This window comes from Streptopelia decaocto, assembly GCF_964273445.1.
Source record: "Streptopelia decaocto genome assembly, chromosome: Z".
Classification (NCBI taxonomy): domain Eukaryota; kingdom Metazoa; phylum Chordata; class Aves; order Columbiformes; family Columbidae; genus Streptopelia; species Streptopelia decaocto.
In genome coordinates this window covers 21,543,772-21,569,890 of record NC_138657.1, presented here as the reverse complement: position 1 = coordinate 21,569,890, position 26,119 = coordinate 21,543,772, and positions in this window count along the sequence as shown.

The window sequence follows — 26,119 nt, the reverse complement described above, 5'->3', positions numbered from 1 at the left end:
GCAATTGTAATCAAAGGTACAAAATTACTTCCGAGTAAGCAGAGATTCTTTGCCAGATCCCTCATACAAAATTCCCTTAGAGATTTCTGCTACTATTCATCTAGGAAAACAGAAAACAGAAGGGTGATATGAAAAAACGTGATTAATTTATGAGTAGCAAGGAGAAGGTAAAAGGAGAATAATTACTGCCTATGTTTTGTTACTCAGGAACTGAAGGTGCTCAATAAAGTTATGAAGCAGTATAGCAATATGGCAACGAATATTTTAGAGCTTTTACACCACATTAAGTTTGCTGGAAAGAAAAAAAAAATCATACTGTCAGGTGCTTCAAACATCCTAACAGAGACAATTCCTGCTGTGCTTGTCATGTGGAAATGTAAGAGAATAACTGTTTCACTGATTTTGTGTGAGATTTTATAGTCTTCATAAGTTTCCTCAAGAGAATTTAAGAAGGTCTAATTCAAGAAAAAAAATAAAAGCAAACAATTGAGTAGTAGTAAAAAAGTGGCATTAGACCTCTTAGACTACTTACAGGTGCCTTCCTAAACCTTGGGGTTTTATGACTTAAGTTATCTTCCATTTCTTCCTCACAATGAAACAAGAAAAATGCTGTGTAAGATGCACCACACTGAGGACAAAAAACACATCATGTCTCTATGCTTTGTAATTTTTTTTGCTTGCAGCTATTGTTCTATTTCCTGCTGACACTGCATTTTAAACGCTCTAATGATACAATTGTTCTTGAAAACTGCAGAGAAATAGACACCACAAACAGCTAATTGGTGATGAAGCTAGAAACACATCTTGAACTTTTTTCTTGTTTTTGTTAAAAAGTGAGTGAGAGGGATTTGCCGTTATTAGGCCATATTAAATGCTCAGTAGCTGACAAGATTTCACTCCTTCTCACTTAATTAATGTTTGTACTATACCTATCACTTATCAACTATCCTGTGCAGTTGTTGCACTATAGTTGTTGTTATGAATCACCCAATTTTGTATGCCCTGGGGGCAGCTCAGTTTAGGGATTCTGTGCAATCTTCTGTTTACTTTCAGGTTCACTGCCATTCAAAATGTATCACAACAAAATACAGGTCTGTTATCAAAGTCCTTTTGCTCTCCACCAGTTTTGTATTTTCCTGACTGCTTGGTTCCCCATGAAAATTGATATATAATCGCCTTCCAAAGCTGTTCAGCCTGTTCAATTTTTGCCACCTTTCCAAGGTTTTTTAATAAAGGTAATTAAAATAATTCCATTTGTGACACTATCATCCACTATCATCCCAGTCATCTACTGTGCACTATCGATTTATACATAACTAAAATCCTAAGTTTTCTCCTTTCCTTCTCTTACAAGATTTACTAAAAATAAATGCATGTAGTCACTTATTACTGAGCTCTTATTGCCAGCTAAGAGTCTAGAGAATCAAATATACTCTTCCCCATGTTTTTATTACATTACATAATATTTCTCCAAGGATCACCCAGTCTTCCTCTCATCTATCTGTAGTCCTTCTCCATTCTCCTCATCCCTCGTAGGCTTCCCTTCCATTCCTATAAGTTTCCTAGTTCTGTATCTGCTATCTTACTGTTACAGCTCCCTTCAAAAAAATGTTCTGATTTTGGAACCAAGAAGTAGAATTTTTGACACCTTCATTAAAGAGTTATTAGTGTAAGCCAAAAGTTTAAATTTCCATTAGAAGATTACAGAGAAATGAAGATATGCAAATGTCATATTGCTACCTTTATGTAGCCTTTTATCATATAAAGCATAGGAGAATACATAACATGTAGATTAACTTAGTGATTCCAGACAGATAGATAAAAGTTTTCTTAATCTAATGTATTTTAAGATTAAAATCTTCTTACATCTCTTTATTAAAAATGCACGCTTTTATATCACAGGTGACTTAGTTAACTGTACATTTGCATTATAACATTGCTTTAAATACATAGCTGAAGGTATATTAAAAAAAAAGTATGAAAGCAAAGAGTTAGTTTTCAAAGTACATTAAAAAAAATCTAACAGACTATCCTTCTGTATATCTTGACATCGAATTATTAACTGAACACAGTATGGTTCTATTTAGAGTCTTAAAAATTTGTCAAATGAGACCAGAATTCTTTCCACCCTAGTATTATGACTTTTGTAGAGTGAACAGGAATACACCCTAGGGAAGGAAGATTTTAGATACAATGTCTGCTTCTTTGATGGTTGCCCTGACCTATTAGGAAAAAAAAAAAAAAAAAAAAAAAGTAGTCTTCCACATCTTTTATTTTATTACTTTTTTATGGACTTAATAAAGAACAAGTATTCTGTCCTGGGGAGATATTTAATGGTTTACCTCACTTCAAGAAATGTACCTGATACCTCCTTGGGATGAAGAAGATACAAAGAGATAAAAGACAAAAAATAGCACTAAATGGAACCTGCAGTTATTCTTGGGAATAATAGAAATGTTTCAAGACAACTTTTTGAAGGTAAGTGATAGAAAGGGCTGTACATATGAAAGATGTACACAGGAGGGAAATTAGAGTGACATTCCCCCATTATGAAACTGCCTAAAGTGGTCAGTAACATTGTTTTATCATTCAAGAATTGCTGCTTTACATAGTTCGAAAATTTGTGCTTTCTAATCTTTCTATAACAAGCAAAGTATGACACAAGGCCCTGTCTTTTCCTCAGAGGGTTTATGCAAATCTTTCACATTTTGGAAAGAGGAAGTGCAGGAAAACTGTCCCCAACTCCAAATTTGACATGCTAATTGATAAAATTATGGATTTTAGATATTCAACTTTTCTGTCACAGGGTGCACTTTCAAGGAATCACTATTTGTGAGCTCCAGGTAGGAAACAATATTTTACTTTCAAAAAGTGATATGTAAATCAAATTTCCCACACAGAATCACAATTTAAAAAAAAAAAAAAAGTAACAGATAATGGCGATTTTAATATTAGCTTAACTATGCATTTTACCAGACATTAAATGCAAACCAATTAAATAAAAATAAATTACAATTTTCAGAAACTACTAAGATATGTGTCTGAGAACATCAAACAAAGGTGAAGTTTACAGTCATATAAAGTGGCCATGCAAATACCATAAATTTGCGTGATCACACACAACATGTTCAGCTAGGTAAACTTTTATATGAATTCCACATAACCACACAAAAGAGTCACTAGTTTTTATCCCTCATAACCTGAGAAAATCTTGGAACTGAATGTGTCTGTTTTATGGACCAAGTTATTTTTTAAACCTTGGTGCTAAAACAAAATACTATCTTTCACCCTAACTGGTAGCAAAGACATCTCTGAAATCTCTGTTTTATAATTTAGAATAACTGAGTATATTGTACTGAAGTTAGTTTTGTAGAGAAATTAAATCTTCAACATAAATTAACCATATAACCTATTTGCATAAATGGTGCAACTTTGGAGCACACAAGGGACACATTGTTATTTTATCAAAAACTTAGTGTGCTCAATACACAGTGATAAGGCTTATAATGTTATTACTGTTATCATGCCCAAGACTGTGATATAGCCAAGTTAATTCAGTTGAAGGTGGTTGAGAATGAGTGTCAAAATGGACTCCCTGATTATTTTCTCCAAATTCTCCCTTTATCTTTAAAATGTGTGAGAAATATTTCTCCTTCTTTCCTAGTCTTCAGTTCTTAATTTTACCTGAAAATGGGCTTTCACCTACATGCTCAAAAGAATCAGAAATAAATCTCTGGCATCGTACTGTCATCTTCAAGGCTAGATGGTAGAGTAAGTGCTGTTTAAAAAAACCCCACTTTTAATTTCCTGACTTAAACAGCACATAATTCTTGGCTAAAAAATATGAATTTTTGAATGTGTTACTTGGAACAACTGAGACTATTTTGAAATACTAGAAGCTTTCAGCTTATCAACGGCAAGTGGAAATATAGATATTTAACATTAGTAGATTCCAATTCAATTGATTCTTTTTCAGTAGCAAAATCTTTATTTGGTTACAGACCTTTTCATGGTCATTCAGGATTTTGTTCCATTGCTCTTGGAATAAATAAGAATTTCTCATAAACTTCAACATTCAAAATAAGCTGTTCAATCTAAACCAGATCTGATCAGTTCACTCCATGTGCTTATTCTCACTCAGTAAGCCTTTACATGTTTTACCCATCCAGATTCTTGCCTGTCTTTGTATACCTACATAAATTTATCTTTCAAGATGTCTTTTATTTACACTTTCCAACTCTAACTCACATTATAAAAAACACAGTCAGTCATAATTATGTACTATTAATCTGTGTCAAAACCAAATTACTGTCTCATGAAAAAAATAAGGATTTATTTTGGAAAAAAGATTTGCAGTACAGTTCTTGTAGGTTTAGGCTATCTCTGTCATTAGCACTGAAATAATAATATTGTTCCTATTCATCTTAATGTTGCCAAAATATTGAATTAGGTTTATTAGATTGAAACAAACAAACAAACAAACAAAACCCAAACAAACAAACAAACCAAAACCCACCAAACTTTTGAAATCACTACTGCAACAGGGGTAATAACAACAAAAACATAGTTCATTAGCACAAAAACAGATGGAAGAAAATTAATACAGCATAGTAAGCTTGCAGAAATGTGCTTGAGATAAATTTTCTAATAGAGCATATAAACCTTTTTTTAATCAGTACAACAAAAACTGCAAGATTAATGTAGCAGAAAAGTTCATATATATTGTTTTCATCCAATTAGTGTGAAATGTCTTAGAACCAGAAAAAAAAAAAATCCAGTGCATTCCTGCTGACTCGAAGCACCCCAGTGGTCTTCTACCAAGAGGTAGTTCACCTGTGAAGTTCCTCTTTTTCTCCCACTACTCTGCATTAGCCAATGGACAGATATGATATCTAAAGTACTAAGGAAGTGAGGCAGAGAGAGAGAATTTTCCAAATTAATCAAATAATAATAATATTTAGTGAACACTTCATAATATCACCCATTAAAAATTAAAACTTTGTCCATGTTTTGCAGCTTTTCTGTCTCTCAGTTAACATTTTGCATGACCACGGTCTTCTGTTGTGCTTGTTCCAGGAACCTAAAATATCTGTTGTTTTATGTGATGATGGAGAATCAAAGTTTTTCCTGGGATTATGGATGACCTGTATGAATGATCTAGTGGTGTGTTTCAGCTTCCTAGCATTTATTTTATCTTTACCACACACACACACACACACAAAAAAAAAAAAAAAAAAAAAAAAAAAAAGCAGTTGCACAATGTAATGTGTAATGCTCATTAATATTGTTCAAACAGTTAACATCAGCTATACAAGACAAGAAAATTTCAGCAAAAGCCACAAACAACAACAACAACAACAACAAAAGAAACAGTTCAAAAGGGAATTATATTTTCCAGGTATTGAATACTAAGAAAGGGGGCAGTGTTAATTTATGAATGCCAGTTAAGTCTCAATGATTTATTCAACTCATGTCCACGTTCACAGAAAATGCTCACGGAACTCAAAACATTAAAACCTTGAATATCTCACTTCATTTCATTCAACAAATTTCATATAGCTATTCAATTATAACTTATTTCACTCTGTTTATTTAATATTGGGCCAGATACTTGCATGATTTGAAGACAACAAATTTCTTAAATGTGCTTTAGCTTTAGTCTATTTCACTCATAGTCCTCTGTATGTGTTTTTTTATGAAACTGCTTCCTATCTCAGCCTATAGTTAAACATTCTGCATCTTTCGTAATCTGCCTGAAAGATCTACTTCTTCAGTCCAGTTCAGAAAATTGTTGTCTACAAGTAATGAGTTAATATTGTAGTGTAACTAATTGATAATAAAAATGTCTCAACTGTAGACAGATTGAAAAGTTGGTATATTATTTAATATAAAAGCCGCTGAAAAAATCAACTTATTTGGAAACAAACAAACAAACAAAACAATACAACACACTTCCGTGAAGTCCACAAACTTGGACATGTATACATGTATATCACATGCCTAACAAAATATAACTACCAAAACATCAAGAGTTTCTGAAGAAAAAGCCTAAGTTCAACTAAAAACTGATAAGAAAAACAATTGTTAATTTCATGTTAGTTTTGAATGACAAAAAATGTCAGAAGAGTCCTGATAGTGCCTGATATTGTCGTGTGACATACAAATTAATAAAATTAAGACATTCTGGGGATTTTTTCACACATAGTTGAAATACTTCAGATTCCATTCCCAAACAGAAGAAAACATAGAAAACCTTTTCAAATTAAGGACCTTTTTATAAAGTTATCACACTTCTCCATAACCTTTCCTTGTTTGTTTTTTCCTGGACTCTCTTAATTGTGTAACTCAGCCTACAAAGAGAAGGTTTTAGCAATAGAAATGTTTTTTCCCTTGTCTTTATCTCTTATGACCTGAACAGAAACTTATTCAGCAAAATGTTGCTTCACCTAAGTTGTTGTCACCTGAAGTAACTTAAGATCATAATGTAAGATAAAGTTCTTAGAAAGTCAGACAGTGAAGTTAATTAGAATCACAAGGATCTTTATCAAGTTCTTTATCAAGTACCCCAGAATACACTATATAAATAGACTTTTCTTACTCACTAATACCTGATGTTTGATTTTCTTATTCACTAATACCATGTTTGATTCCTCTTATTCTTAAAACTAAGCTAAACTAAACTAAACTAAACTAAACTGAACTAAATAAAATAAAATAAAATAAAATAAAATAAAATAAAATAAAATAAAATAAAATAAAATAAAATAAAATAAAATAAAATAAAATAAAATAAAATAAAATATAAAATAGATTCAATTTTGCACTAAATTTAAAATCAGGGAGTCACATTTAAGCTCAGATTTTAGACTCAGCTAAGTGCATAGCAGTATATATCTCTGAACCATTTAGGGAACTTCTTATACAGGTGGCATATGACATACAGAATCACAGAAATATAGAATGTTAGAGATTGGAAGGGACCTCAAAAGATCATCTAGTCCAATCCCCTCACTGGAGCAGGAACACCTAGATGAGGCTACACAGGAATGTGTCCAGGCATATTTTGAATTTGTCCAGAGAAGGAGACTCTACAACCTCCCTGGGCAGCCTGTTCCAGTGTTCTGTTACCCTCACTGAGAAGAAGTGTCTTCTCAAATTTAAGTGGAACCTCTTGTGTCCCAGTTTGAACCGCTTACCCCTTATCCTACCATTGGTTGCCACCGAGAAGAGCCTGGCTCCATCCTTGTGACGCTCACCCTTTACGTATTTGTAAACATCAATGAGGTCACCCCTGAGTCTCCTCTTCTCCAGACTAAAGAGCCCCAGCTTCCTCAGCCTTTCCTCATAAGGGAGATGCTCCATGCCCTTAATAATCTTTGTTGCCCTGCGCTGGACTCTCTCCAGCAGCTCCCTGTCCTTCTTGAACTGAGGGGCCCAGAACTGGAAACAATATTCCAGATGTGGTCTCACCAGGGCAAAGTAGAGGGGGAGGAGAACCTCTCTTGACTTAATAACCACCCTCCTTCTAATACACCTCAGGATGCCATTGGCCTTCTTGACCACAAGGGCACAGTGCTGGCTCATGGTCATCCTGCTGTCCACCAGGATCCCCAGGTTCCTTTCCCCTACGCTGCTGTCTAACAGGTCGTTCCCCAACTTATACTGGAACCTGGGGTTGTTCATACCCAGATGCAAGACTCTATACTTGCCCTTGTTATATTTCATTAAATTTTTCCCCGCCCAACTCTCCAGCCTGTCCAGGTCTCACTGGATGGCAGCACAGCCTTCTGGTGTGTCAGCTACTCCTCTCAGTTTGGTGTCATCAGCAAACTTGCTGATAGTACACTCTATTCCTTCATCCAAGTCACTGATGAATATATTGAATAATACCGGCCCCGGTACCGACCCTTGAGGCACTCCAATAGATACAGGCCTCCAACTAGACTCTGCCCCATTGACCATGACTTCTTTCCTTCAGCCAGTTCACTGTCCACCTCACTACCTGATCATGCAGTCCACACTTCCTCAGATTAGCAGCGAGGATGCTGTGGGAGACTCTGTCAAATGCATTACTGAAGTCAAAGCAGACCACATCTACCGCTCTGTCATCATCTAGCCACTTCATTATGTCTTCATAAAAATCTGTCTTTCCCAGGGATGGAGGTGAGGCTGACTGGTCTATAGTTACCCAGGTCCTCCTTCTTGCCCTTTTGAAGACTGGAGTGACATTTGATTTCTTCCAGTCCTCAGGCACTTCTCCTGTTTCCCACGACTTAGCAAAGATGATGGAGAGTGCCCTAGCAATGACTTCAGCCAACTACCTCAGCACCCATGGGTGCATCCCATCTGAACCCATGGATTTATGAATATCCATATTGCTTAATTGCTCCCTAACCCAGTCCTCATCAACAGAGGCAAACTCCTCCATTGTCCTGACTTCCTCTGGGGCCTCAGCGGTATGGGGCTCCTCAGAACAGCCTCCGACAGAGTAGACAGAGGAAAAGAAGGCATTCAGTAACTCTGCCTTCTCTGTAGCTTCTGTCACCAGGGCACCCACCTCATTCACCAGTGGGCCTACATTGCCTCTGGTGTTAGTTTAATCTACCATGTATTTGAAGAAGCTCTTTCTGTTGTCCTTGACCCCTCTAGCCAGGTTTAATTCTAAGGAGGCCTTAGCCTTCCTAGTTGCCTGCCTACACCCTCTGACAACAGCCTCATATTCTTCCCAAGTGGCCAACTCCTCCTTCCATGGTCTGTAAACTCTCCTCTTCCACTTGATCTTACCCAGCAGTTCCCTGTTTAACCAAGCAGGTCTCCTGGCTCCCTTCCTTGACTTCCTACGTGTTGGGATGCTCTGATCTTGAGCTTGGTAGAAGTAGTCCCTGAATGCTGACCAGCTATCTTGGGCCCCTTTACCTTCAAGTACCCTTTCCCACAGGATTTACCCTAGCAATACCTTGAAAAGGCCAAAATTTGCCCTGCTGAAGTCCAGGGTTGCAATTCTGCTTGCTATTCTGCTCCTGCCACAGGAGATCCTGGACTCCAGCATTTCATGATCGCTGCAACTAAGGCAGCCCTCAACCTTTACCACTTTAACCAGACCCTCCTTGTTAGTGAGGATGAGGGCCAGCAGTGCACCTCTCCTAGTCGGCTCCTCCACCATTTGCATCAGGAAGTTATCATCAGTGCACTGGAGAAACCCCCTGGACTGTGGCTGGCTGGCTGAGTAGTCCTTCCAGCAAACATCAGGGAAGTTAAAATCCCACACGACAACCAGGGCCTGTAACTGTGAGGCCACTCTCAGCTGCCTATAGAAGGCTTCATCAACTTTCTCACACTGATCTGGTGGCCTATAATAGACACCCACAACAGTATCACCCCTGCCAGCCTGCCCATAGACTCTCAACTCACTCCTCATCCACCCTTGGACAGTACTCAACACATTGTAGTTGCTCTCTCACGTAAAGAGCAACTCCACCACCACACCTGGCTGGCCTGTCTTCCCTGAGAAGGACATAGCCATCCATGAGCACATTACAGTCATATGAGCTGTCCCACCATGTCTCTGTAATTACCACCAGATCACAAACACCTGACTGACCACAGGTTTCTAACTCCTCCTGCTTATTCCCCATGCTGTGCGCATTGGTGTACAGGCATTTCAGGGAGAGAGCTGAGCACAATGATTTCACCCTACTGGGATGGGAGGCCTCCCGGTCTTTATCAATTCTAGAGCACTGCCCCACTGGTACAAGCCCAGCTACAACCCCATCTCCCTTCGAATCTAGTTTAAAGCTCTCCAAATGAGCCCTGCTAATTCCTGTCCCAGCATACTTGGAAATGAGAGAACTTCAGTAATGTCTGCATGTTGTTGTTTGATCTCCAGTCAACAGGAAAAAAAAAAAAAAAAAAAAAAAGCAAAAACAAAGCAAACTTTCTGGAAAGCTTTCTGTAATCACATGACTAAAGCAAAACCAACTTACTCTTGAGGTTCCCTGTTATCTCAATTACTTTATGAGTTACTACACTTGCATCATGTTCTCTTTCTACTGCACATTTAGGTTATCATTATTCTCTCATCTCACTATTTCAGGATAGTGACAGAACAAATAAGCTGTGCCATACTTTGTACTGTCTTTTTCACCCTTCAATCAATGCCAAAGAGCAAATAACAATGTTTTCTGACCTTCATACTAGTTGTTTAGTCTTTGGGGTACTGATTTTATTAATCTTGCCATAGTAAAATCTGACATGACCATTTATGCTGTTCCCTGAAAACCTGTGCAACACCAACAACACACAATATAGGTGTTTTCCATAATAAATTTTCCAATTTATTTATATCTCAGGGTAAAGTTACGTTTAACCAGTGCAAAGCACAGACCTATTTCAAACATTCCTCACGAGGTCATACTTGTCAACATAATGACTTCACAATTACTTAAAACAGACCATATTTGTAGGAAATCTGCTGCTGTCCTGCCTTTCTACACTCACATTCTCTGAAATAGTGTTGTACATACGTAAAACAAAAGGTTATTATAATATGCTTCAGAAATAATATTCTGATACCTCAAAAGATCAGATAAAGAAGTTGTTGAGCACACAAGACATTTTATCATGTAAATTGTACTACACTGGGACAAATTTGCACTTACTCACAATTGTGTATTCTTTGAGTAACTTCAGTGATACTAAGACAACTAACAAGTACTATGTCACTGTGGATAATCATTGAAATTTAGTCTGGGTTCTTAAGGTATTAAAATAATTTTCAGCACATTAAGTGCTAGATAAGGGTGATCTCATAAAACTGGCCCTTTTTCTCACATTCAGTCTTCTACTTATTATTTCAAATCCCCTTCTTCAAAGTTAAAGCCAAATACCATGAGTATTTCTGGCAGCTCTTCATGCATGAGAAAAGACAAGAAAATTTGAAAAGTAGAAGAATAGTTGATTTCTTACAAATATCTTGAATACTGATTCTTATTATATCATTTCCTACAGGATATAAGCCTGCCAGCTAGTTTTCCTTTTTAACATCTTCCTGCTAAATTTAAGTAGGTGTGGAACCTACTGAATCTGAATCTGAATTCTATAATGAAAATGGTAAAATACGTTGATCTAATTTCATAACGATAAAGTAAATATTAACTCCTCCCTAATTCTTTCCTGCAGTTCAGTACATAAATATAAGTTAGCATCCTTTAGAAATATTTGGTGATATTTACTTTGAGGACAGCTCTTACATCATTGCTATTTAGTTGCTTGCCAGCCATGAAAGAAAAATATACAAATATAGGTGCAGGACACAATAATGAAAACCTTTTAAGAATTTTAACCAAAATAGCATTTCATGAGTCTTATTTTTCAGCATTGAGAATAAACATATTTCCTGTTGCTCTTAGGAGCATAAATGTAAAAAAATCTCAGCATCAATTCTGATGTTTTCTCAATAGTGTCTCTTTTTTTACCATATTTGTGACGATTAGCTGAAATTCTTCACTTTATTTTACTAGTGAGTATACATTGAAAGTTTTCGGGAGCTACATTCACTGTATTTTAAATAGTTTAAGCTAAAACTTACAGGACCTGTTGCATAGCAATATTTATCTTCTCCAAGAGACAAGTTGTCACATATTTTAAATAAATAAACCAAATCAATTAAAGATTTGATTAGCATTTCAAATTTTCTTACTGTAATTTGACTACTAGATTCACTTGTTAAAAGAACGGTAAGTTTAACTGTACTGTACTGCCATATCCCAATACAGCGCTTCTACATTTATTTGGATTGTACCTTAGAATTGTTGGTTTTTGGCTGTATTTTTTTTTTCCAGTTTTAGACTCTGCTACGTACCAAGTGTCAGGTAGGAATAATAAATAATGATAAGCAATTATAACAGTAGAAAAGTTACACATTAAGCTTTCCCCTTCTTAAGGGTGCAAAAAAAAAAATATTTTATTAGGATAGGATGTGAGAATCTGTTAGATATAACTGATTAATATTCATTTTTCTCAGATGGCAAAATTTTCCCCTCTGTTACCCTGAAGGCCTTCTTCTAATCAATTCATGATAAAAACAAAAGCAAAAAATTATTTTCAAATGACACTGAAATTAAGGCCTAATTTATGGGTCATATTGGAAGAAGTAGAAATTAATCCTCGGTAAATAGAGACTATGGTCCATATTTATAAACACAAAGAGCAATTTAATTTATCATAAAGGGAAGTGATATTGGAAACTTTACTTAAATACGTTGATCTTTTGATGCTTTTAATCTACTGTAGATGAGTTCTCACACCCACTCTAAGAAGCCTCTGCCTGCCAACAGGACATGCATTGAGATGAACAGCTGCAAAAATATTCAATCTACCTTTGTATCCTAGAAACCCCTTGAGTCAGCACTGCACTCTATAAAGAGCAAAAGTAACTGCAGTGCCAATCCACTCAAATAAACTTTTGGAGACAAGAATGTAATCCTTCTTTATGACCCAGCCAACTTGTGCATAGATATGTTGGTGTCGCTCACCATCACCTCATGAGTACCCTTTGCATCTCTCTCTCAACCTTATCTAGCACCTCATTGTAACTTAGAACTCCCGTATTTGCAGTTGGTTGTCTTCTTCTGTGCTTCATAAGTACTGCTAAAATGAGTCACATCTTTTTCAGGTGTGCATAGAATTTCCTAGCTTCTTTCCTGTCCCCCCCGCCCCGCCTAGTAATCCCAGAAAAGCTACACACAGCCCATTACAGTTTCTCAATGCTATATTTTGACTCCTTCACTCTGAGTTGTATCTTTTTCCCTTCAGCTGTTCAGTAGCAATCCCTTCAAGAAAACTCCAAATAAACCAGATATAATTGACATCTGCATACCCAGACATACACCTGAAATTCTCCCTTAACCACAACTGGGGAACTTCAAGGAAGAAAAATCACTCCCCTTGGCACAAATCTATCAAGTCACCATCTGTCATCTTTTCCCTCTTCTCTCTTTTCAGAACAGGTCCTAAATCTGAGGAGAGAAACCTGGATGCTTCTCCAGGCTGACCTTAGAATTACAGTCATTCAAAAAACTTCAAGTGCATTTAGGAATTCCAGTTCCACTCAATGGTCCCTATTAGGCCTCTTTCTGACAGTATGAATCCCATGCATCCAGTCAGAAGATTTTGTTTCAAAACTGCTACTATAAACATTCCTACTTTCTACAATTGTTCATTTCATACAAGGAACTAGGTATTTTTTAAAAAGGTCAGATTTGCATTGGCAAAACATAGCTATAAAACCATCAGTGATAGTATTCCCTAAAACATCTGTAACATATGTAAGTCACATATTTCTTTAGCTAGGATAAACCCTGATAAACCTTGCCAACTGTTTGAGACTGTGTGCATATTTCACATCAGAAAATAAAACAAAATGCACCAAAACAGAAAACAAGACAAAAATAACAAAAAAAACCCACCTCCAACCTCCCTGCCCCATCCCACTTCCCCATCCCCCCCCAAAAATAAATCCTCTATCAATTCTTGTAAAAAGTCCGTTTGTGAAATACATTGCAGGTCCTGAATACTGATATTGAAGTTCATCACAAAATTAACAGATCCTTTGAGAAAGCATGAACAGAGAAAAAGAGAGCTTGCATTAAATATTTTTATTGACATTTCAAATACAGAATAAACTAGCAACTTAGAGCTTTGAAAGCTTTGTGTCTCCTCATGACCTGCTAAGAAGACTCAGTATTAAACACTTACACTCACTTGGAATTGTAACATGCAATGTTTTGCACTGAACTCAGAAGTTACCTATTTCTCTGTCAGATCCCAAATTAATCATATTCTGGTGCTGTAGTCAAGATACCTAAACTTGCATGTTCTGCTAATAGCAGAGAATCTCATTAATTTCAGCTGAACTATGAAGTAGTGAAAAAGGTTGACCATCCAGAGTTGATGCTGACAAAATTGCTTTTTGTTTTAAATAATTAAAACCCCTGAACTCAATGTCACGTTTTTATAAGTCACGCTCTATTTTTCTTTCAAAGACAAAAAAACCAGCCTTATTTCTAATAACAGTATTTAATGAAAATATTTTCAGCTGAACTCCTGTTCCTCATAATTCCACAATGAACTGAACTCTATTTGCTTATTTTTTTTCCTTGGCTTTGATGACAGATAAGAAATGGAGCAGTAGCTAATAAAGTGTTTGTTATTGTATTCACTTTTTACAAACACACAAATGAATTTAATGATGAATACGACATGAAAGTCAGTATTATGGTATTGAGGTAGAATTAAAACTTATTATATAGATGTGATTTCCTACCATTCCCTCATTAATATATAAAATAAAATAAGAGTGATTTAGATGGAGAAGGTAATGAGATATCAGAGTCTTACAAAAATCAACCTTCTCAGAGTGCTGAAAAAGCATTAAAAAATGTGATTAATTCATTTCATATTAACTGTATCATTAAAATTATCCATAACAGATCCAGATCACCAAAAGTGGTTAAACATATCAACATCTTTAGTATAATAGTTTCAGTAGTCCCTGTGGCATAAAATCTATTTTCAAAAAGCCATGCACGACAAAATGTCATAACCACTCTGTTTGATTCAAAATAAAATATTATGTATTTCAAATTATGCCAAATATGGCTGACTTGCTAAAAGCAGTTGTCATCAGAAAGGCTAAATGAAAAGTTGAATTTATAACACAAATATTCATACATTTTACAATAATAATTACCTGACAATTATAATAAAATATTATTGCTCTTTATTTTCGTAAATAATGGAATGGTGGAGAGTGGTTTTCCTCGTGGGTACCAGTGGATATAAAGTTACACTTGATACATAGTACCTAAAATAAATGAGGGTGAGAAGGAGAAGGTTACACTGTTTTTGAGCGATTAAAAAACACAGAGCATAATGTATAAACTGATAGAATTACATGTATCCTTTACTTCTAATACTATAATTAAACTTAAAATGCACTTGGTGATACTGGGATCTCCAAAACAATATTAGTCTAGTTAAGACCAGCCATTTCAAATATTTTATCTTTTTAACATTTTAATTATGAGACATGTGACTAAGATAGGAATTCACTTTTTCTTCCTGAAAATCAGATATCTGACTGGATCATTTTTAATTTGCCTCACACACATTTTTGGTTAACAAAGCTAACTAATTTATGCTGAATTTGAAATCAGGCAAAATAAAAATAATGTATAGCTGACTCTTGAGCAGATACTCTGTGAGACTCTTGGCAAAGTCAAAATCTCATTCTATGTCTGTTACTTTAGGAAAACATCAGCTTTCTAAAATTTACAGATCTGTATTAGTAAATGAAACCCGGACAGTGATATAAAATGGTTTCTTCTAGTCTTTAAAAGATAAAATGATAGAATCATAGGATAGTTCAGGACAAAGGACTCCTCTGGTAGTCATCTAGTCTGGTTCACTTGTTGCAGCAGGCTAAGTTAGACCAGGTGGCTCAAGCTCTCTCAAGTCAAATGAGTAGATAGTCTCATAACTTCACCAACAACGTAAACTGCACAGCCTCTCTGAATACCTGTCACTATGTGTGTTCAACACATTTCAAAAGCTTTTCCCCTACATCTAGCTAGAACTTTCTTGGTTGCAACCCGTGACGATTTCCCTTGGCTATACACCTGGAGGCTGGCTGCATCTTCTCTACACTTACCCATTCTGAAGACCAAACTAAGATTTTGCCAAAACCTTCCTTTTCAAAGAAACTACGTTCCTTCAGCCTTTGTTTGTATGCCATGTTCTTCATCTTTGTAACTCCTGACTGGACTCACTTGAGTATGTTCATATGTCTGTTTCACTGGGGATCCCAGAACTGGGCACAGCACTCCAGGTAGAGTTTCTCACATGCTTAATAGAGAGCAGGATCACTTCCTTGAGTCTCCTAGCTGTACCCTCGCTAAAGTAGCTCAGGAATTGCAAGGTTAATTTGCCACAGGGTGCAGTGCTCGATGGTGTTTAGCTTTTTTCCACCAGGACCCTCAGCATTTTCTTTGTCAAGCTGCCTTCCAGCTGGTCGGCCCTGAGTCTGCTGTGTGGTTTATTGATCTACAGATGCAGGGATTGGTGTGTCCCTTTCTTGAACTTCATGAAGAACCTGTCTGCCTATGTCTCTGTTTTTTTCCACAGTCTTATAAACTGTTATTTGACCCTGTCTTCCAGCATATTAACCACTTCCCCCAAATTGGTGTTGGCACTAAATTTGAGGTTGACCACAAACTTGCTTAGAGTGCACTCCTTCCTGACATTCCAGCTGTTAATGAAAACATTGAACAATACTTACAGTCCCTCATCCACTCCAGAGGTCACCAATTTGACTATAAGGGACTATGTCAAAGATCTTGTATGTAAATGAAATACAACTCTCTCCCCTTAAATACCCAAACCTGTCATACCATCCCAGAAGGCAATGAGTACAGATAAGTATAATTTGGCACTGGTAAATCCCTACCAGCTTCTTCCTGTTCATTTAGTTCTTGAACTGTATGGAAATGTTTTCCATGAGGATTGTTCCATAGTTTTCTTGGGTCCTGATGTGAGGCTGAATGGACTGCAGCTCTATGGATGTTCCTTCTTGTTTCTGATGATGGGTATGACATTGGTCTTCTTTCAGTTATCAGGAAAGACCATCATACAGCTCATCCATCAAACAATCAGAGTATTGCAACTTAAATGTAATTAGAAAATATATGTTCCCAACAATCTGATCCATATAAACATCTGATCATAATTATGTAATCAGAACAGGTTTTCACTGTTTATTCTATTTTGGAAAACCCATCAGAATAGTAAGGTTCAAGTTTTCCTCTGCTTCAGATAGTACCTTTTCTCAAGCTAAGGTAAAATGAAAGGACAAATCTCTTTGATCAAACCACACTCCAACACACTGTTTTAATTATTAATATGATCTCATTGGATGAATTCTTGGCATCTGCACATTATACTTCAGCAGCTTTAAAAATGGCAATAGCATGGGGCAACACCGAAAAAGATCCTTGGAAAAAAAAAATTGTTTCGTTTAAACACATAGAATGTAGAATAGAATCAAAATGCTTCCAAAAGTAGACATCTATGCATTGCTTTACTTGTATGTCAATTAATCATTTCAGAAACTTTGTTAAACTGTTCACTTTGTGTTTCCATAAGAAAAACAATGTGAAGGAAAACCAATCTGAAGGGAAAACAAACTGTGCAGTTGCCTTGGATCTGAGAGAACAGAAAGAAACCTAATTCTAGCATAAAGGAAGTAAGAGACTGAAGTTTTGCTCCCCAAAAACTATGCCTTCTTGTCATTACTTTCTTCACCACCTAGACTTAAAGCCATAGCAGTTTTTCATTATTGGATCTGAAATCTGTTGCTCATTACCATAAGGTAACTGAAATGACCCTCCAGTTTATCTTCAACTCTTGTGCTTAGAATCTTTCCACCTCTGTGATGATCCTTCCTTCTTCAGTGAAGGCTCTGTGTTATCCTGACTGGAGCTTTCCATACAGTGCTTATTGACCAGATGAATGGTCATTTTGTCTCCCTCTGTGGTCTATTTTCTGTACATTCCTAACTCTTCTGTTAATAGGTTACTTACCACCTTATTTTCATCCTGCTCAAATTGTTCAACAGATGCCAGATTTCTCAGAAGTACCAGGCAGACATATCAGAAAACTGTAATGCCTGTGGAATAGTAAATATTTCTCTGAAGAAGTTCCTCAGTGAGTCAATTAATGTTTCTCTTCATGTTCAGCAAATACTACCATTTAATGAAGGATAGACATTGCTGAAATTAAAATTCTAGAAAGGTGAATCCAAAAACAATGTAAGCTAAGTAAACAAGACTTAATAACTGCTAATATATCACAGTTAGCAAAAATATTATGTTAAGATGAAATTAATTTTCTGTCTCATTTATGAGGTTTCATTGCAACTGTAGTTTGCTTCATGTACACAATGGAAGATAGAGACTAAATTAGCACATTGATGAAGGAACTGAAAACTTAATATCATACTGCTAAGAAAAAAATAATAATTAAAGGACATGATTTTAACTAAAAATAGTCTGCAAAGGAACTACAAAATAGCTATAATTAAAAAAAAAAAAAGAAAGAAACAGTAGATATTTTTTTCTTTATCCTTTGTTTATGGCTAATGAAGTTTCTTTCTAAGTTGTTCCTAAATTATATAGTTAAGAGTGAATATACTAGAAAACCATAACCTAAAATTTAGCTTCTGCTTCCTTTCTGTAAATAGTCAAATGCTTCCATCTTTCTGTCCCACACAATGACATGATCTCAGATGGACTTTTCTGGTTAGAAGTCAGAGCTATATCCTACAGCTGTATGCATTTGTCCATGAAATACCTTCTTCTCACTCTTACTTCATAATGACACAGATCTATTCACTTTCAATACATCATATAAAGCTTGCATTTTAGAAAGGATTGTGAGGAAAAAGATACTGCCTAAGGGGTGGTGTTCTGTGGGAAATGTGATTTTTTTGTTGTTGTTATTTTGTGCTTGTTCTACCTTGTTCTAAATTACTCTTCTTTATTGGGTTGTATAGTCTATGTTATTATTTAAACAGATGTTTAAGCATAGGCAAAGAAATGCTCAAAAATAATCAGAATGTAACTATCATATTTGCTAGTAAGCTTAATACATGTTCCACAAACACAGTGATTCTTGTAGTCAAGTGCACTTAAAAACAGAGAAGTATTCTGGGAATCCTGAATATGTGTAAATTTATGGTCAAAAAGACTCAAGGTATTTGTTCTGTTTTTCAGAGAAGAATCAATATATGATTATAAACAAATACTCATTAAAATACTCCACATATAGAAACAACTATTGGTTCAAAATTATCTGTGTCTTTCCTAAATAAAAATAAATCTAATGAAGTTCAACAAGGAGACATACAAAGTCTTTCACCTCGGGAGGAACAATCCCAGGAACCAATTCATTCTCAGATCCACCCAGCTGGAAAGCAACTTCACAGAAAAGGGCCTAGGGATCCTAGCAGATAACCAAGTTGAACATGAGGCAGCAATGTAGCCTTGCTTCAAAGAAGGCTAATGAGATCCTAGGATTCGTTAGACAAAGTATGGCCAGCAAGTTCAGGGATATGATCCTTCCTCGGTACTCAGCACTGGTGAGGCCACACCTGGAGTACTGTACCAACTTCTGGACTCCCCAGAACAAGGGAGATGTGAAGTTACTGTAGTAAGTCCAGCAAAGGCACACTAAGGTGATGGAGGGACTGGAGCAACCCTCCTATGAAGAAAGGCTGAGAGAGCTGGGACTGTTTAGCCTGGAGAAGGGAGGGCTCAGAGGGTGTTCTTAATAATGTATACAAATATGCAAAGAGAAGATGTAAAGAAGTAAGAGCCAGGCTGTTTTCAACGGCACCAAGTGACAGGACAGCAGGCAACGGGCACAGGCTGAAACACAGGAGGTTCCCTCTGAAACGAGAAAACACTTTGTAACAGTGAGGGTGGCTGAATACCAGCACAGGTTTCCTAGATATATTGTGAAGTCTCTGTCCTTGGAGATATTCTTAAGACAACAGCAGTAAAGATTTTTTTTTTTTTTTTTAATTCTAGTCCTGTTTTACAGTTAATTTTAATTTAAATCATTGAAAATCTTCAGTGAAAGCTGACTTTCAAATCCTGTACTGTTACTATGGGAGAAAGCAAATATATTTCCCAGATAATGCAAAGGTTCTTGGAGCCTAGTGCTAGCAGTGCAATATGGACAAACCCTCAGTTTCTCAATCACAGTCAGGCTTCTTACCAGTTGAAATTCTCAAAACCATAGATGTTTAAATATGAAAGAGGGGTTGGGGGCTGAGGGGAAATGAGAGAAAGGGATCAGATACTAGTGTGAACAGATGTAAATACAGTGTTTGAGGCTAAAGAATGACATTTGGTCTACTTTGTGAATGTGGCTGCAGTGTGATGAATTACAATGAAGGCTGCCTGAAAGATACTGCATTTTCCAGGAATATTTTTATATGCATTTATCTCCTCTACTTCAGTTACCACACTTTTTATTTGACACTCATTATTATTTTCTATTTTTTTTTCCTTCAAAATTATAATAATTTTCAATTAAATTATTTAGAGACATAAATTCATTCAACACCTTTAAATAAACTAAACCAAACACCTCATCTCTCAATGACCGGGTAGTAAAGAAAAAGAAAAAAAAAATGGAAAAAAACCTAGTACTGCTTGAAGATGAGATCCATTTTTGTAAATATTCTTGACAGTTCACTATATCATGAGCTGACTCAAATGATTGCTACCATTCAGAAAGAAAACATGAATTAAACACTGAACATTTCAAGTGTTTATAATGCCAATCAGTGTTACAGAAAGACAAGGACATTTGAACTTGGTGTTTTCTGCATCGTAGAAATAATCTTTTTGGCATAGTGACTTGCTATGAGAACTATGATTAAGTCTTTCAGAACATGCAATAGATATGTCATTATTGTATAACAGTATTTTTAGAACTGACAGACTTCTTTGTTCAAATAAATTAGCAAATGCACCCAAACCCATTATTAAAGTATTAACATCACTGAAATCAGTAAAAAGAAAATTCTTTAACATTTTCTTTTGGAATACTAGGAATGACTGCTGTTTTCTGAATAACCTTGAACAAGAATTTACTCCATTCTATACTGAATGTTTCAGTTTTTCATTTGATTATTAAAAGCCCTGGTAATGCTGTATTGTCCTGGCTGAATATAATTTTTATGATCCTAATAACTTATTTTCTAGTGCTAACAAAATATAATTTGCTAGTTGTTAATGAATTTAAGAAAAAAAAAGCCATACTCTTTCAAAGATCTATATTTGTTCATAAGGCTGCACCTACTTCTATGTTCAACATCAAAACATAAACAAAAGCTCAGTAAGAGAAAAGAAAAAAAAACAGTGGCCGGTAGAATAAAGCATGCATTTTTTTAATCAGATTTTGCACAGTTGTCAATCTTAATGTTAAAAGAGTATACTCTTAGAATTAACAGGCATAGCATCACTCATTAGAAAAATACAATAAAAACACAGCATCATGCTACTAAAAGAAATATCACAAAAAGCTAAGAATAAGAGCTGTAAATGCAGTTTACATTCCTCTAATCCTTATTACAACAGCACTTTCCACTCTTTGCTATTTGAATATTTAGAGTGGCTATTAATTTGCCAGGAGTAGTTTTCATTTTCCACATATCTTCAGGACTCAATTAAATTATTCTAGATACATTTTTAGAGTTCTAAAACATTTACACTCTGAATATATGATTTTACTTATTCATGTAGTTTAAGGCATTTGTTAATGACATCTTCTGAAGGAGAGAAAGATAAATGATTAAGTAATAAGGTTGTTTTTCACTCAAATTATGAGACAAAGTAGAACACAGTGCATTATCTATTTTATACAGCTTTTATTATACAATATGTGAGAAGAGCATAATAACAGGTATGCTGGCAAGCTTTCAAGTCTTTAACCAGCCAAAGCATTATAAGTAGTAATACAAACTCACATTCAGAAACAGATAGTGTATAATTAGCACATACAACTTCAGAACCCTGTGTAATCATTAAATAATTAATGCCTACAATATATGTCAGCAAAGTTCTGCTGTACTGTAGGTCCAGTGTGTTCATTCAAAGCAAAAAGAAAATCCCAGATTTATGAATTTATAATATAAGTTTTGTATTTGCCTCCTACACCAACAAGCATTTCTCCTTTCATGAAAGATAAACTATGCAATCACAGCAAGGCTACGGCTAGCCACATTTCTGGAGATTGCCCAGACCTCTTTGGATGAGTTATTCCAGTCTTTGATCACCCCTATGGAAAACAACAACAACAACAACAACAACAGAAAACCCAAACAACACAGCCAAAAAACCAAAAGTCATATTTAAACAGAATTCATGTGTTTCACTTCATGCCCATTACCTCTAGCCTCACCACTGGGCAACACTTTAACTGTCTGACTCCATTTTCCTTAGCGCACCCCACCAGGTATTCAAACACAGACATAGTGGCTAAGGACTTTGGGCTTGTCTAGTTTGGATAAAAGGAGGCTGAGGGGCCACCTTATTGCTCTTTACAGCTTCCTCAGGAAGGGTAGCAGAGAGAAAGGTGGTTATCTCTTCTCCTTGGCATCCAGTGATAGGACACATGGAAAAGGTTTGAAGTTGCACCAGGGGACGTTTAGGCTGGATATTAAGAAGCATTTATTTACTGAGAGGGTGGTCAAACAGTGGAACTGGCTTCCTAGAGTGGTCATTGATGCCTCAAGCCTATCACTGTTTCAGAGGTATTTAGACAATTCCCTTAATAACATGCTTTAACTTTTGGTCAGCCCTGAATTGGTCACGCAGTTGGACTCAATGATCACTGTTCCAACTGAAATAGTTCTATTCTATTCTATTCTATTCTATTCTATTCTATTCTATTCTATTCTATTCTATTCTATTCTATTCTATTCTATTCTATTCTATGCTATGCTATGCTATGCTATGCTATGCTATGCTATGCTATGCTATGCTATGCTATGCTATGCTACGCTACGCTACGCTACGCTACGCTACGCTACGCTATGCTACGCTAGCCCATACTTAATCAGCTTATTTATAAGGATGTGAAGGGAGATAGTGTGAAAACCATTGCTAACACCATGATAAATATCCATTGCTCACCTCTCATCCACTGAGCCAGTCCTCTCATCATAGAAGATTATCCAGTAGATCAGACACGATTTACTCTTTGTAAATTAGTGGTGACTACTCCTAATTCCTTTCTGTCCTCAGTGTGTTTGAATATTATTCACAGGAGGATTTAGTCCACAGCCTTCCCAGGGACTGAGGTGAGGCTGACTGGTCTGTAGTTCCCCAAATACCCTTTCCTTCCCTTCTCAACAACAGCAGAGGCACTTCTTTTCTTCCAGTCCTCAGGAAACCAAAGTCTTCAAAGACAACTGAGAGTGGCTTTGCAATGATGTCACCGAGCTCCCTCAGTGTTCATGTGTGGATTCTATCAGGTCCCAGTGATGTGTATGTCACTATAAAAGTTTCCTAACCTGAATGTCCTCCACCAAGGCTAAGTCTTTCTTGTTTCAGCTTCTCCCACTGGTCTCAGACACCTGCGATTGCTGAAAACAGTTCTTACCCATGAAGAAGGTATTCTGTACCTCAGCCTTTTCTAGGACGTTTGCCACCAGGTGCTAACCCTATTCTTCCTTGTGCTGCTCCTGAACTGCATATTCCTATTGTATCAACTGGAAAAAGGAGACCTACTAGGACACTTACTCAAGATCACAGAGAAAATTAGAATTTGTGAGTTCTAGTGATTCTAAGAGCTGTTCTTGGGGCTCTTTAGGCAACACTGATGTTTCTCTGAACTAAATCTTAATTTAATGTGTATAAACCAAGAAAAATAAAAAAGGCCACAAACAAGTGGGTTTTATGCCCTTACTAACAAGAGACTGTTCAAATGAAATGACAGCCATCAAAGAGAACAAAATCAATCTGAATGAAATCTCTTCTGCAACTCAAAAAAGACTTTTTTCCCCATCTTTTCACCTTTTAAAGAAGATTTAACCAGATTAATGGGCTGAAACGAAAACAGATACTGTTTTCAAAGTGTTTTCCTTTTTCTATGCACTTATGTCCTTTTAGTATTGCTTAGAATGGAAATAAAAATGTTGAATGTTATAAGTACATTTTGTGTACTACATCTATTTGCCAAAATAGAAAATAGCCACGTGGGTGGTGATTTTCTAAAGTAGAAGGGAAAAGGTCACCTAAGACTTTATTCTCTAAGGTGTTGAGCACAAGCTTTAAAGCTTTATCGTATAAGTGACACTTCGCTCAGCACCTTTCAGGGTTGATCCCTAGCAAGGTAATAAGAATGACTTACTGATGCCATCATTTTGAAGTATTTAAGCACAACTACGTTATTGAGGAATAAAACTCCTTGCAGCTGGGATTCATTCAAGTACAGGCATTCACTGCAAAGCCCTTCAAGTACTTAATTTTCGTGTTCAGAGTATGCTTGAGAATCTTGGCAGCTTACTGGAAAACAGACTTCAGGAGCTCCAGTTATTACAACATCTCCTATATACAAGTATCTGGGCAATTTTTGTCAAAGGGCTGTGTTTGCCATAGGTCTGAATCCTGCTTTCCCAAAATCATCATGTTTTGTCAATTTAAACTCCTGGTGATTATATTACATTTAAGCAGTTTTGTTGAGCAGTTTTCCTGAAATACATTTATTTAGTTAGCTATTTATTTATTTATTTGGACCTATGTTACTTCTGGCCAAAGGATGCCCATATCGCAGACTAAAATACAACTCAATAGCAGCATGTTCACAACTAAACAGCTAGATTTCAAATGTAGCACTTCATATAGCACATAATATTTTATACTTTCCCATTTGTATCTTTTTATGGATAGAAAATACAAAGTATCTCTAAAACTAATTAAATATCATAATAGTTGGTAATCTCTAATTAATAATAACAAAGAATGACTAATATCTCTAGAGCCTTGGATGCTTTTCTGTGATTGTTACAATTGATCTTTAATTGTTCCCTCTAAAAATTAATTTCCTGTCCTTATGATTATCTTCTTTGAAATAGTTATAAATAGGATCCAGCTAACAGCTATTTTGACTAATTTCCCTGAAGATGGCCTGAAATTTTTCATATCACTACGATTGTCTCTAAAGAACTTTCCTTGTTTTTAATAAAAAATGTCATTCTTACATTTGCCTTTGACATATTTAATATTTATTTATCATGTTCTCAAGTAATACAGAGTATATAGGTAGTTTCTTCTGATCTATGAAGGCTACAAAGATTATTAATGCACTTCTACAAAATGAATCTTTGTCACATCCATGTGCTGTTTAAGGATTGAACAGGATGCAGCCAAGCCAGTTATAATGTGGCTGTCTCAGCCACATCACAGCAGTTTGAAAAATGCTCTAGTGTATGTCAGCTGGTGTAGCTTCTGAGTGGTCATGTGTCTTCAATACAAACACTGTGATCACTTTTAATTGCCCTTTATTTCAGCATCTTAGGAAGGAAATCAAGGAGACAATTCTTTACACTTTCTCTTGCCAGGTATCTTGTTTTTCCCCTTAATAAGCAGTCATACCTAGATGGGTCATCAGAAAAACAGTAGTAGGTAAACGCTGCTATTTGTGGATAGGTCATATTTGGAGAAGTGGGACCAAGGAGCAGATGATCTGTCTTCAATTATTAAAAAAAAAAAAAAAAAAAAAAAAGCAACCAAAACCCAGGTTAATTACAGAGAGTTTACAGTAGATTCCAACAGATCTTCAACAGCAGAGATAAACTGAGGGAAAATATTTCTATGTACCCTTTTAAACCAAGTGTTACCTGCAATGCTACCCAAATTTAGGACACATTTCAGCTTCATCAAGTTTGCACCTCAGTGTGAAATTCTAAGAGTCACATTATTTTTATAACATTTGTGCCAACAAATCAGCCCACACATCTTATACATAGCTCAGGCATTTGGGGCATATTTTGACCTGGTACAATTCTTAGTTGTAATCAATTATGTTTTCCTGACTTTGGAAGACAAATTCTATGTGTTTCAGCATTTTCTCTCATTGGCCTTCAAAGAAAGCAACTGAAGGTGACAATTTCTCTTATTAACTGATGCTGGAATTTTAATTGTTTACTCACATGCCAGTGAGAATAAATGTCACTTGAAAAACACATTCTCATATTTGTAATCTGGAACTATGTCGAATAATATTTTTTTTTTTACAATTTGAGGTAAACATCTATTGAAAACTAGAAAATACATATTGAAAACCAGAAATATTTACAAAAATTAATATATTTTATTTATTGTTGTTAGAACAAGTAAGGATTATTAAACTAATAGTGGAAATACTTTTCTCAGGTATTTCCAGAGGAATTTTGTAAGAATTAGAGCAAGACAAAGAAGTTGGTTATGGGTTTTGGTTTTTTTCCAAATAAATTATAATATTTCTGTAAATGTGTATTACAGAATACGAA